This window comes from Miniopterus schreibersii (assembly GCF_964146895.1).
Source record: "Miniopterus schreibersii genome assembly, chromosome: 13".
NCBI classification, from domain to species: Eukaryota; Metazoa; Chordata; class Mammalia; order Chiroptera; family Miniopteridae; genus Miniopterus; species Miniopterus schreibersii.
The window spans coordinates 14167226-14179037 of record NC_138113.1 but is presented as its reverse complement, the minus strand read 5'-3'; positions in this window follow the sequence as shown (position 1 = coordinate 14179037).

The following is an 11812-nucleotide window of genomic DNA, read 5'->3' as shown; positions in this document are numbered from 1 at the left end:
CGAAGGGTATTATTTGACCTTGAAGTCAGAGCAGAGTTTACTTAATCCCTTACAATTAATACAGTCAGATTCACGGAAAGTTCTTGAAGCGTTTTCATGAGCATAATGACTTAAAGTCTGTAAAAAGAATTAAAGAAAGGTTAAAAACTGTTCATCATATTACACTTATTAGTGAAGAAAAGAACTCATACATTACGGCATTTTTCATTGATTTGCTCTTAGTTTACTAGAAAGATCCTGCTGGCTGCCAATGCCGTGGTTTCTTTATGAGTAAAAAGGAGGTAGACTATATCGGCCTGCCCTGAAAGGTATCCTACGGACATATGAGATGTTGCTTGCAAAAAGCTTGTGTGGTTAAATACATTTGGGATCTGTAGGGTTAAAGGAAGTTGAATAGGGTTCTTTTCTGCAGTATTTTTCAAAACTGCTAATATGCTAATATGTGTTACAAATTTCCAAAAAGACGACAAAATCAGTATTGCTTTATTTTTGCTTTCGTCTCAGGCTTTAATGTGGTGCATCATGCCGCTGTGACTGTTCCTGTCTTTATTTAAAACCTTGATATTTTGTTCATCATAGAGTTTTTTACAGTAACTTGTCCTCTAAGTGCTGCACTAGAATATTATTTATCTTGATTACTGAGGTTTTTTTGTCCCCTTAAATTTTGCAAGAGCCTCCTTTCCCTCGCTCCACTCCAGTCCCCTGAGCTGAGGTTTACTAATAAAGCTGTGCATTTCCTAAAGCTGAGATCAAACAAACTCATCAACTCCGAGACCCTTTATCTTTCTCTACCTCCTTCCTTTTGTCCGGGGAATATTCTGTGCTCAGACCCCCCAGGCTGTGTCCCTCTCCGGGACCCAGGCCTGGCTCCTCCCCGCTTCTCCAAGCTCCTCAGCTCACGCCTCGCTCCCTCCTCGCAGCTCCCCTGACACCTGCAGGAGGCCAGACCCGCTCCCTGTGCCGCTTTGTCATTTGCGGTTCCACACAGCGTGGCCCTGAATTACATGCTCCCCGAGGCCGTCTCTTGATCACTTTATGGCTTATGTCCTGCCCCTCTGCGGTCCAGAGCCCAGGCCTCACCTGCTGCACCGCTTTGGCGCAACGCGTTGCGTGAAGTCGCGCAGGCTCTGGAACTGCTGCTGGTTGGCAGGTTGCCGCAGGAGCCCCTCAGCGCACTTCTGTCCCCTTGACTCTTGGCTCTGCTCTTCTTCTCATCCACGGATCTGGGACGATCCCTAACCTCAGGCTCCCCTGGTTTCAGACCAAACCTGTACCCATCAGCTTCGGACTCTACAATAGGTTCTAGGTGTCCCCGCGAGGCAGAGTTTGGAAGGGGTTCCCCCCAAGGCTGTGCAGGTTCACGAGCACTTTCCTGCAAACACTCCCCAACCTGTTACGTGTAGATCCAATGCCTGTGGCAGACTGGACCCCCGCCTGCCTCCCACAGGTGTAAACAGCAGGCCTTTTCCTTCTGGGAAATGTAGGAATCTGACCAAGGGTACACCTGCTGGGACGGTGGGAGGGTGGTAGGTGTTCTTGCAACGCGTGCCTCTGCCCTACAGCTGTCAGTTGTTCCATCTTCACCAAGAACCTCCTGCCCTCCACGCTCACTCTGTACTGAGGACCTGCCGCCTTAGCTTCTTAAAACGTTATAACCAGGGGGAATTCGGACTAAAGCTGTGGCTCGCTGTAGGCGTCCAGCAGACAAACAACGGCGCTCGGAGGGCAAAGGGCTCTGCAGCCAAGAGATCTAATGAGGAGGAATCTGATGTGACCCCTCGCGGGCTTCTTTCTGTTAGGGTGGCCTTCCCTGCCAGAAGCAGAGCCCATATTTGGTGCAAAGAAAATCATAATCAGTAGGATGGCTCATTGATTCCGAGTCTTTCTTTTCACTATTCATTTTATGGCCGAGTGCCTCTCCCTGCTGCTGCCTGGAAGACAGGAGACTAGTCTAATGCTGGTTTGCCCCTAACTGATCCTTTCGAATGGGCAAGAGGCCACCAACGCTGATTCTCTGGGGACAGGCAAGGGAAGGAAGTGTCTGGGGAAGGTTGGACTGCAGATCTTTTTTTTTTTTTTAAATCTTTATTGATTTCAGAGAGAGGAAAGGAGAGGGGGAGAGAGAGAGAGAGAAACATCAATGATGAGAGAGTCATTGATCGAGCCCGCAACCCGGGCATGTGCCCTGACCGGGAATCGAACCCCGATCACCTGGATCCTAGGTCGATGCTCAACCGCTGAGCCACGCCCAGCCGGACTGCAGATCTTGTCATGCCGTTTTTGTCCTCATGGTGTCTGTATTGTTGTAAAAGTGAGCACGGGTCTGGAGCAGGAGAATTTCTAAGTCAGCTGACCTTTCGCAAGCTCCCAGGGTCCCACAGGATTAGTCCCTAGGGCCAGCACGGGCTCCCCAGGGAGCAACGCAGAGGAAAAACTCCAGGCCACGAGCACTGTATTACTGCGGTTTTCCCCTTGAGCTCCCCACTGGGCTAATGTCAACACCAAAAGCAGATAGAGGGGCCACTGGATCCCTTTGTTACGGGCCACTCCCTGTGCTCCGCCTCCCAGGTGAGGAAAGACAGAGAAATAAAACCCAGGAAAAGCTCATCAGTGCCGAAAGGAGGAAGATTTCCTGCTAAGGTCTGACTCACAGGTCACCTAAGTCAATACACATGTGACTCTCACCATGGTGTCCAAAGCTTCCCAGCTGGCCAGGGGACAGGATAAGGGGTTTCCAAGCAAGAGGAGACACCAGAATGATCTCACAGCCCACCCCAAAACAACTCACAGACAATAAATACGAAAGCCCAAGGGAGATGGGTAGAAATAGAGAGCCGTGCCCTAGGCCGCTGAACACGCGACGGGCCGGCTGCACCCCTAACGCAGATGCACACGCGGTGTGGGTGTAAGGCCCGATGCGTGCCACCCCCGCCTCGGCGCATCAGCAGCGCGTTGCTTTGGAAATGAGTGGTACTTCGTGCCTGGAGTTTACCACACTTTACTCGCCTCTTTTCACTTAGTGGTGGGCGTTTGGGTTGTTTTCATCTTTGGCTATTGTGAAGGAAGCTGCTATAGACATTTTGAGAAAAGACTTTTTGTGGACATTTGTTTGCATTTCTCTCAGGTATATACATAGAAGTGGAATTTCCAGATAAGGTAACTTTGTGTTTATCTTTATTAGAAACTGCCGAAGAGTTGGCGAAAGTGAAGGTACCATTTTACACCCATATGACAATGTATGAGAGCTTTAATTCCTCCACATCCTTGTTGGTCCTTTTAATATTAACCTTTCCAATGGCTTAGAAGTGGTATCTTATAGTGATTTTGAACAATGAACTTATGAAGGTATAATTTACACACAATAAAATATACACATTTTTGCCCGGCCGGGCGTGGCTCAGCGGTTAAGCGTTGACCTAGGATCCAGGCGATCAGGGTTCAATTCCCGGTCAGGGCACATGCCCGGGTTGCAGGCTCGATCAATGTCTCTCATCATTGATGTTTGTATCTCTCTCTCCCTCTCCTTTCCTCTCTGAAATCAATAAAGATATATTTAAAAAAAATACACATTTTAACTACAGTTTGATGAGTTTTAATAATTTATGCACTGTGTAACCACCACCCCACCCCAATATAGTATATATACTGTAGTATATAGTATATTTCCATCACGTAGAAATTGTGCCCCTTTCCAGTCAATAACGAACCCACCCTCATCTCAACTTCAGACGACCACTGAGGTGCTTTTGTCACTATCGATTGGTTTGTCTTTTCCAAGATTCCATCTGAATAGAATCAGAAAGTGTGTGCTCCTTTTCACTCAGCATGATGTCTCTGCTGCTGTGTGTATCAGTACTTTTGTTTTGTTTTACTAAGTAGTATTCCACTGAATGGATGGGCCGCAATACAAAGAACATTGTCATTCATTCGCTTGTTGAGGGACATTTGGATTGTTTCCAGATTTTGGCTCTACAAATAAAGCTGCTACTAATATTTGTGTAAAAATAAAGCTGCTACTAATATATGGTTTAAAATGGAAAGCTACACAGCACATATAATGAGACCAGAGTAACCTTGACATCAAAATGATAGTCAACTTATAAATATAGATACAAATCTATAGGTACAAAAATCTCAAATAAAATGTTTGCATAACCTATTTATAAATCACATATATCACAATAAGAGGGATTATTCCAGAAATGCAAGGGCGGTTCAACATTCAAAAATCTATTCGTGTAATTCTTCTCATTAACAGATGAAAGGAAATGCTATGTGATGATTTGAATAGGTGCTTAAAAAGCATTTGAGAAATGTCATCCTCATTCATGAAAAAAAGAGACTTAGAATAAAAGGAACTCCCCTCTTAACTTGACAAATAACGCTTCTTAAATACGGCGGCAAGCGTCGTATTTAATAGCTAAAACTCAGGAATAAGAAAAGTGTGCTTACCTTTAAAATTCATAACCAGGAAAAGGGTTCTCGCAGGAATGGAACTGGCAGAGACCTTGATCTGGGACTCCCCAGCCTCCAGAACTGTGAGAAATAAATGTCTGTTGGTCAAGCCCCCAGACCATGGTATTTTTGTTACCACAGCCAAACTGACTGACACACCAAGCAAGGGATTTTGCCCCCTGTGGGGCTTCCCTCACCTGCCTGCCTGACCCCCTTTCTCTCTTGGTATTTGTGATTTCCCCCTCTTGGTTTTCCTCCTACTTCCAGGGCTGTTAATTCCCAGTGCCCCTCCCCATCCTCATCTTGCCTCCTAGGTGTTGGAATGTGCCCCAGGAGGATGTCCTCAGGCCCCTGGTTTCCTTTCCCAAACCTGAACTCATAATCCTCCTTTCATACCTTGTCCTCTGTGGTCACCATGTCAGGGACTGACCTTGGGGGCCTCAGCGATGTCAGAGTGATTGGTGGAATCAAAGTTTGCAAACCAAGGAGTCTCAAACACATCTTGTTTGTTTAAATGAGTATTTACAACAAATGAAAAATAACACAAATTCAGGTTGTCATCTACTCTTGAAACCCGAATCTCCACACGACAGCAGTAACTGGGAGGTGAGCGGCAGCGACTCCCTCTATTCCAGGCACCTGCCATTCAATCTGACGAGCAGTTTGCCACGGTCCCCACTCCTGCCTCTTTTTCTCCAGAATATACCTGGCATGCTTTGATTTTTTAATTTTTTAATTATCTGCACAGACCTTGTCATAAGGCTTGTCATAAAGTCATAAAGTTGTTTGGAAACATCCTGGTGCTTTTTAAAAAAATGTTGCAGAAGTGTTCATTGCATGTGCAAAAACTATACGCACTATTGCAATAGTATAGGAAACGTGGGCTTTTCATGAGTCTAGCTCACCCCTTAAATAAAGGAAAATGGAGCCAAGTTCTCTAGGAGGGAAGACAGGTTGCTTTGAGTATCTGTGGTGGCTGCTCTCTGCCCCTGCAGTCGTTAATTATAAACATGGCAGATAAACTACCAGGCTAGTTTGTGCTTGAGCAGCATTTAGAAGGAGAAGCTAGAGCACATTTGGTCCAAGGACCATGGTGAGACCCCACCCGAGCTCAATGATCAAGTTACCCAAGTTTGCTCGCTGATTTCTGCTCTGTGGGTTGGACCCATTTATTGGAGTCAGGTGGGTTGTTGCCAGGCAAATGTCTCCAGGTCATCAGTTTTCATAGGAGCTCTGTCACTTTTCTACACAACAGACTTTATCCATTGGTGGGTGGAGCAGGCCCCCAGGAAAGGGGACAGTCACTTGCTTTTCTGGGAGATTCAGCTCCTTCCTGAGCTGTGCCTCCAGTAAGAGATGGTGCCAGGCTGGGCAAACCCGGGGTCAAGGTTGGTAGCCTGAGCCCCATGCAGCAGGGACGCCAGTAGCACAGAGCCGAGCCTGGGCAACCGCTTCTTTATAAGCAAAATAGAAAATGATGTTTTCGAAAACTCCAAACATGAACCTGAAGCTAATATAATATCATAAATCAATTGTAACTGAAAAATAAAAGAACTATTTAAAAAAATTAAAAATAGAAAAGTAAAAAAAAAGATTAAATCAGGGATAAATAACACATGGGAACAGATTATAAACAAAGAAAACAGCTACTATGTGATAGATGGTGGGTTTAATCCGTTTCAGTTCCTGATAACACTTGGCAGGTGTAATCAGCTTGTGCTAGAGTCAGGCCACAGTCGCCTGCCTGCCAGCTGTTTGCTGGGTGTACTTGCAAGCGTATTTTCTACATATAAAGATCCCAGGAACCTAATTATTTCAGGGGTCTTCACTCCATTACAAAAGTTTATGCACTGCTCTCCTTTCCTCTCAGAAAATGGGAGGTACATTTTAAGAACAGGGTTTTCTTTTTTTAAAGGTCAGCCTATAATATTTTTTCCACTGTACTAACCTATCGGGCATAAATAAAAATATGGTGTGAGCCAAATGCACTCATATTTCAACAAAATAGAGTTTCTCTGCAGGCGCTGAGATTTAAGTATCCTATCAAAAGAAGTCAGCTCCATACTGAATTCCCCTCCCCGAGCCACCGTGTTCCTGAGCTCTTATTACATTTGGCGGCAGGAAATAAAACTGGTCACTCTTAAACAGTAATTCAGCCTGGACAGGGAGGGAGGTCAAACCTGGTCTCTTCAACTCCGGCAGAGCCAGAGAATTAAGTTAGTCTCAAATGGCATGATCTGCTGCTCTAACCTGCAACTTCAACCTGAGAGTGTCTTCTGGTTGTTCAAAGTGGACTTTGAGAGTGTCACAACAGTTTGGCCGCCTGCTTCAATTTCCACTTTATCTTGGCAGGTCTCCCTTGGCCGAGTGCATACAAAGGCGACTCTTGATCCAAGAAAAAAGTAGAATAAACGGGAAAGTAAGTAGATGTCGGGAGAAGGGAGTGGAAAAGGAAACATTTATTGAAAACTGACTATAGCCAGGCGTCTCGCATGTTTTGTCCCACTTAATGTCATAAAACCCTGATAAGTAGGAACTGTGTCCATACCATTGATGAAAGAAAGAAAGGACATTTTAAGAGACTGCCTGGCTGCCTCCCAGGCCCGTATTCTTTCTCTTCCCACCTGGAGAATGAGGAAAAGTGAGAAGAAGTGAGTTGGAAAGCTTATGACCCACTTACTTCAGGGGTTTGCTGAGAAACTTGTGCAAGGGAGGGCTGGGGCTAAGGTGAGGCTGACAGGCTGAGCATCAGACGGAAGGCCCAAGGAGGCCTGGGGCCTCCTGAAGGCGTGGGCTTACGTGCTGGAATGCTGGGCAGGCTCCGTGGTGCCCTGGTCTCGCCCGATGTAATGGCGATGGTGGAGGGTGTCGTATCCACGACAGAGCAGGCGGTGGGCAGGTCGGGTGCGGCTGGACTTAAGCGTCAGCAGAATGACTCTGCCTGCCGATCGGGGAATAGATAGTAGGGGCTCACCTACGGGACCAAGCGAACCTGCAGGGGCGACGGCAGTGTCTAGGTGAGGCAGGGTGGCGGCAAGAACCAGGGGCGTGGTGATGGAGACAGTTTCGAAGGTAGAGCTAATGTCATGGCTGATGGATTGGAGGTTACGTGTGACACAGAGATAACGCCAAGGATAATCAAAGATAATGCCAAGATTTTTTTTTAATTTTTTTTTTTACCTGAACAATTGATTAACTCTGTGATGGGAGGATATCAGAGCAGGAATATTTTTGAAAAGATAGAGGAGGAATTAAGTCCGGTTTGGGATATAATAACTTTGATATATCTATTAGTCATTCCAGTGAAATTTTGGGGGAAACAGCCCTGACTGTCAGGGCTGGAGGTATGTACAGAAATGCATGGCATTTAAATCCGTGAGGCTGGGTGAGATCACTATGGGAGTGAGTGTAGAGGGGGAAGAGAAGGGGTCCGTGGGTCGAGGGCCACTCTGGCTTTTGTGCTAAGAATCACCACTGAGCCATCTTGGAACCATCCACAGTTTCTCTCTCACACCCCGCATTGAATTCATCTACGAATCCCTCTTCTAACCATTTCCACGGCTATCACTTCTCTCCCAGCTGCCAGGACAATTCCCTTTGAGACTGCAATCGTTTTATAACCTTGTTACAGCAGCAGGTGCAGACTAATACAGATGGTAGTGATTTCCTGCAGTGCCTGGTCTCTGGTTTTTTAGTACCTCTCTCCCCCTCTCCTCAGTCCTCTAGTCCTTTCAACGCTTTTAAGTAATATCTCCTGTATGAAATCCCTTTGTGCTGAAAATAGCTAAGGTGGTTTCCATTTTTTCGGACTAAATCCTGACTGATGCAGTCTTTGCTACCAAGGATGAAGGCATGTATTGAGGTAGGTGCAGTTGCCAGAGATTTTGAAATCTCTGTGTTATCTTGAGCAGCTGGAGTGGTTACTGTCAGTTTGCTTGCTTAGTTGACTGGAACCTGACTCGGCAGGGGACCAATTCATTGAGGTTGAGGTGCCATAGCTTCCTTGGTATAATAGAAAGGATGGAGTTCAAAGGCTTAGAGCGAGGGAGGTTGAAATGCACGTTTCAGGTGTGACTCTCCCCCATTCCACTATGTCCCAGGCAGACCCAAAGCACTGAGAAATGCATTGAGGAAGGAAACACCATCATTCTGTAAAGTTCTCTACTGTCTGTCTCTTGCTAGCTGGGGATGGAAGAGATAGATGCCACTTTGCAATACATCCCCAGAGTGGCTGAGACACCATGGGACCAGCCACTGAAATGGTGAGTAGGGGCAGAACAGCAGTGCAAACGCGGTCACCCATTGTGGCTATTTGATCAGCATTCTTAAGACTAGTAGGTGGGCAGCCAACTAAAGCTAGAGATCTGGACAGCAGGCACTGAACTTGTGTCATCACAGTGTAATCGTGTCCCCTCACCCTGATCCCAGACTCAAGTCAGTTCAGTGACTTGGAGCCTCTTTCTTTCTTTTCTTTTTAAAGAATTTTGTTTGTTCATTTATTTTGCTCTTTGGAGTCCATGTGTAAGTAAAATCATATGACATTTGTCTTTCTCTGTTTGACTTGTTTCACCTAACATAATACTCTCCAGGTCCATCCATGCTGTTGCAAATGGTAAGACCCCATTCTTTTTATGGCCAAGTAATATTCCATTATATCTCTGCACCACTGCTTTTCTATCCACTCATCTATTGATGGCCACCTGGGTTGCTTCCAAATCTTGGCTATTGTAAAAAATGCTGCAATGAACATAGGGGTGCATATATTCTTTTGAATTAGTGTTTTGGGTTTCTTCGGATATATTCCCAGAAGTGGACTTGCTGGGCCATAAGGCAGTTCCATTTTAAATTTTTTGAGGAAACTCCATATTGTTTTTCACAGCGGCTGCACCAGTCTGCATTCCCACCAACAGTGCATTCAAAGTGAAGTAGGGATGCCAAAAGAGGGAGGTCTCAAGCCCTGTGTTGATCTTGAAGCACAACAGGGGAAACTCTTAGTAACAGCCCTTCCAAACTTCCTTTTCTCCTCTACGAGTGAACTTTCTCTTCTTTGTTAACAGACTTGCAAGAGGCCCATCATGGTTGCATGCTGTGGGTTGCAATTCCTTGCTGTTTCGGAATAATCCCATTTTGCTGGAGGAAAATTTGGCTGACTTTTTGCTTACAGTCAACAAATGTGTGCAAAGTTTTCAGTATGGAAAGTTGAAAAAGATTCTGGTGATGGATGTTGGTGATGTTTGCACAACTCTGTGAATATACTTAATGCTACTGAACTGTACATTTAAAAATGGTTGAAATGGTAACATATATTGACACCCCTCCCCCCAAGCTTAGTGAGAAAGATACTATGCTGTTGGGAAGAGTTTGCATTTGTTTAAATCACGTTTTTCAACGTGTGTCCCGTGAAAGCCCTCATGAGAAAAAATTCTGTTTTATTAATCATCAAGTGAACCCTCTATATACAAAGCACATTCATCACAGAAAAGTCACAGACAAAAATCTGCATGGAAAATCATTAATCTTTGTTTAGTCCAGCATTTCCCATGTGTATTAGACCCTAGAACGCCTTTTTCTAGAGAGCTCTTAAATGCTGTTCGAACTATTTATTCTGCAAAATATCAGTTTGAAAAGTACTGTTTAAATTTTCCTCCAATCCATATAGGATGTGTGTCTGGAAAGTAATGGGTGGTTTTATTCATGGACTTTGGAAGCTCAATTCTTTATAGATATACTCAGTGAACTTTGTAATTAGCAATTAGAGATTAATTAGCTTGTTATGCTTTGTTAGTTTAATAAAGAGACCATATAAAAAAGCTCTCAGTGTGTAGATAGGTCCTCTGGCCTACCTACTTGAGAACTAGTTATTTGGATTTTGCCAATAATGGAAACAACCACTGTCTGGGGGTGGGGTGGGGGGGGGTGGGAGAGAAACCTAGATTGTAGGCATGTGACTTGCAAATAAAAATCAGTCAGGTGACAGTAACTTTCTTACAACTGGCTTTTTGGTCAGCCACTGACTAATATAAGTGGTGTATTAGTCCAGCTTAAATGGAGAAGCTAATGTAAGAAATGGTGTTGCTTTTGTAGTTTTTATTTCATGCCTGGAGTTTCTCCTGCATCTCCGTCTGGGAATCGCTGCCCCTCCACTCCACAGAAAACAATCTCATGCCCCCAGAGCCAACGTTGACTTCTCTGCCCTCCTTCTACGGGGCCTCCGGAGGCCTTCTCCAGGCTTTTAACCACTTCCTCTTTCTTGGAACGTTGTGCGTCTCCTCGTGGCTTCCATGCCATACTCCCCTGGGTTTCTCCCAGCTCCCTGGTCCTCTCAGATGCCTCTGCCAGCCCCTCCCAACGCTTCCCCTGCCCGCCCCCTTCCCCCGCTGAGCTCCAGGATTCGAGTCCCTCAGGGAGCAGTTCAGGGCCCTCCTCTGTCTCCATTTAAACCCTCCTGCCACCTGTTCCCGTGACTTTGGATATTACTTTATGTACTATGACCCTTAAATGAATATCTGTAGCCTAGACTTTCTTCTGGTCTCCAGCCTCTTAGAGTCAACAATGACTTTTTTGATATTTCTAACTGGATGACTCACAGAAGTCTCAAAATTGCAATGTCTCCAAATAAACATTTGAGTCCCCCATTCTCACTCCGTCATTCTTCCTCTTCTGGGAGAACTGCCCCAGGCAGGACCAGTTCCATCCTCTCTGCCTCCCCATTCCCCGCTCCCCTCCCCCAGCACACAGTCTAATTCATCACAAATTGCTATTGATTCTAACTTTAAAATACGTCTGGAAATTATTGCAGACAAGCCCATCTCCATCTCCACAGATCTCACCCAAGCCGCCATCATCTCTTGTCTGACTCCTGCCTAACCTCCAAATTGGTCCTTCTGTCTCAACTCCTGCCCTGCTTCAATCTAACTCTTCATGTAGCAGCCAGAATGATGAACTAGATGAGCAGAGGACAGTGTCTCACACTCACTAGGTAACTGCCCCTCACCACTGAAAGCTATCAACAGCTTATTTCACTCAAAACACAATCTAAAACCTTTATGTGGTCTGAAGGCCCTGCATGATGTAACTTTTTTCACCAGCTTATCCTTGAACTGCTTTTCCACTCAATCACTACACTGATTTCCCCCCTCCCATTAGTACCTCAAGTATACCAAACTCTTTTCCATCTCAGGGAGCTTGTATAACCTGTTCACTCTGCCTAGAACATTCTTTGCCTGGCTAACTCTGAGTCAGCACTGGGTCCAACATCATTTCCTCAGTATGGCCTTCTCTCTGTTTTCCTGTCTCTTGACAGCCCAGTATTTTCCATTGTACCAGCCCACTTTGTAAACAGACATTTGTTGTATGT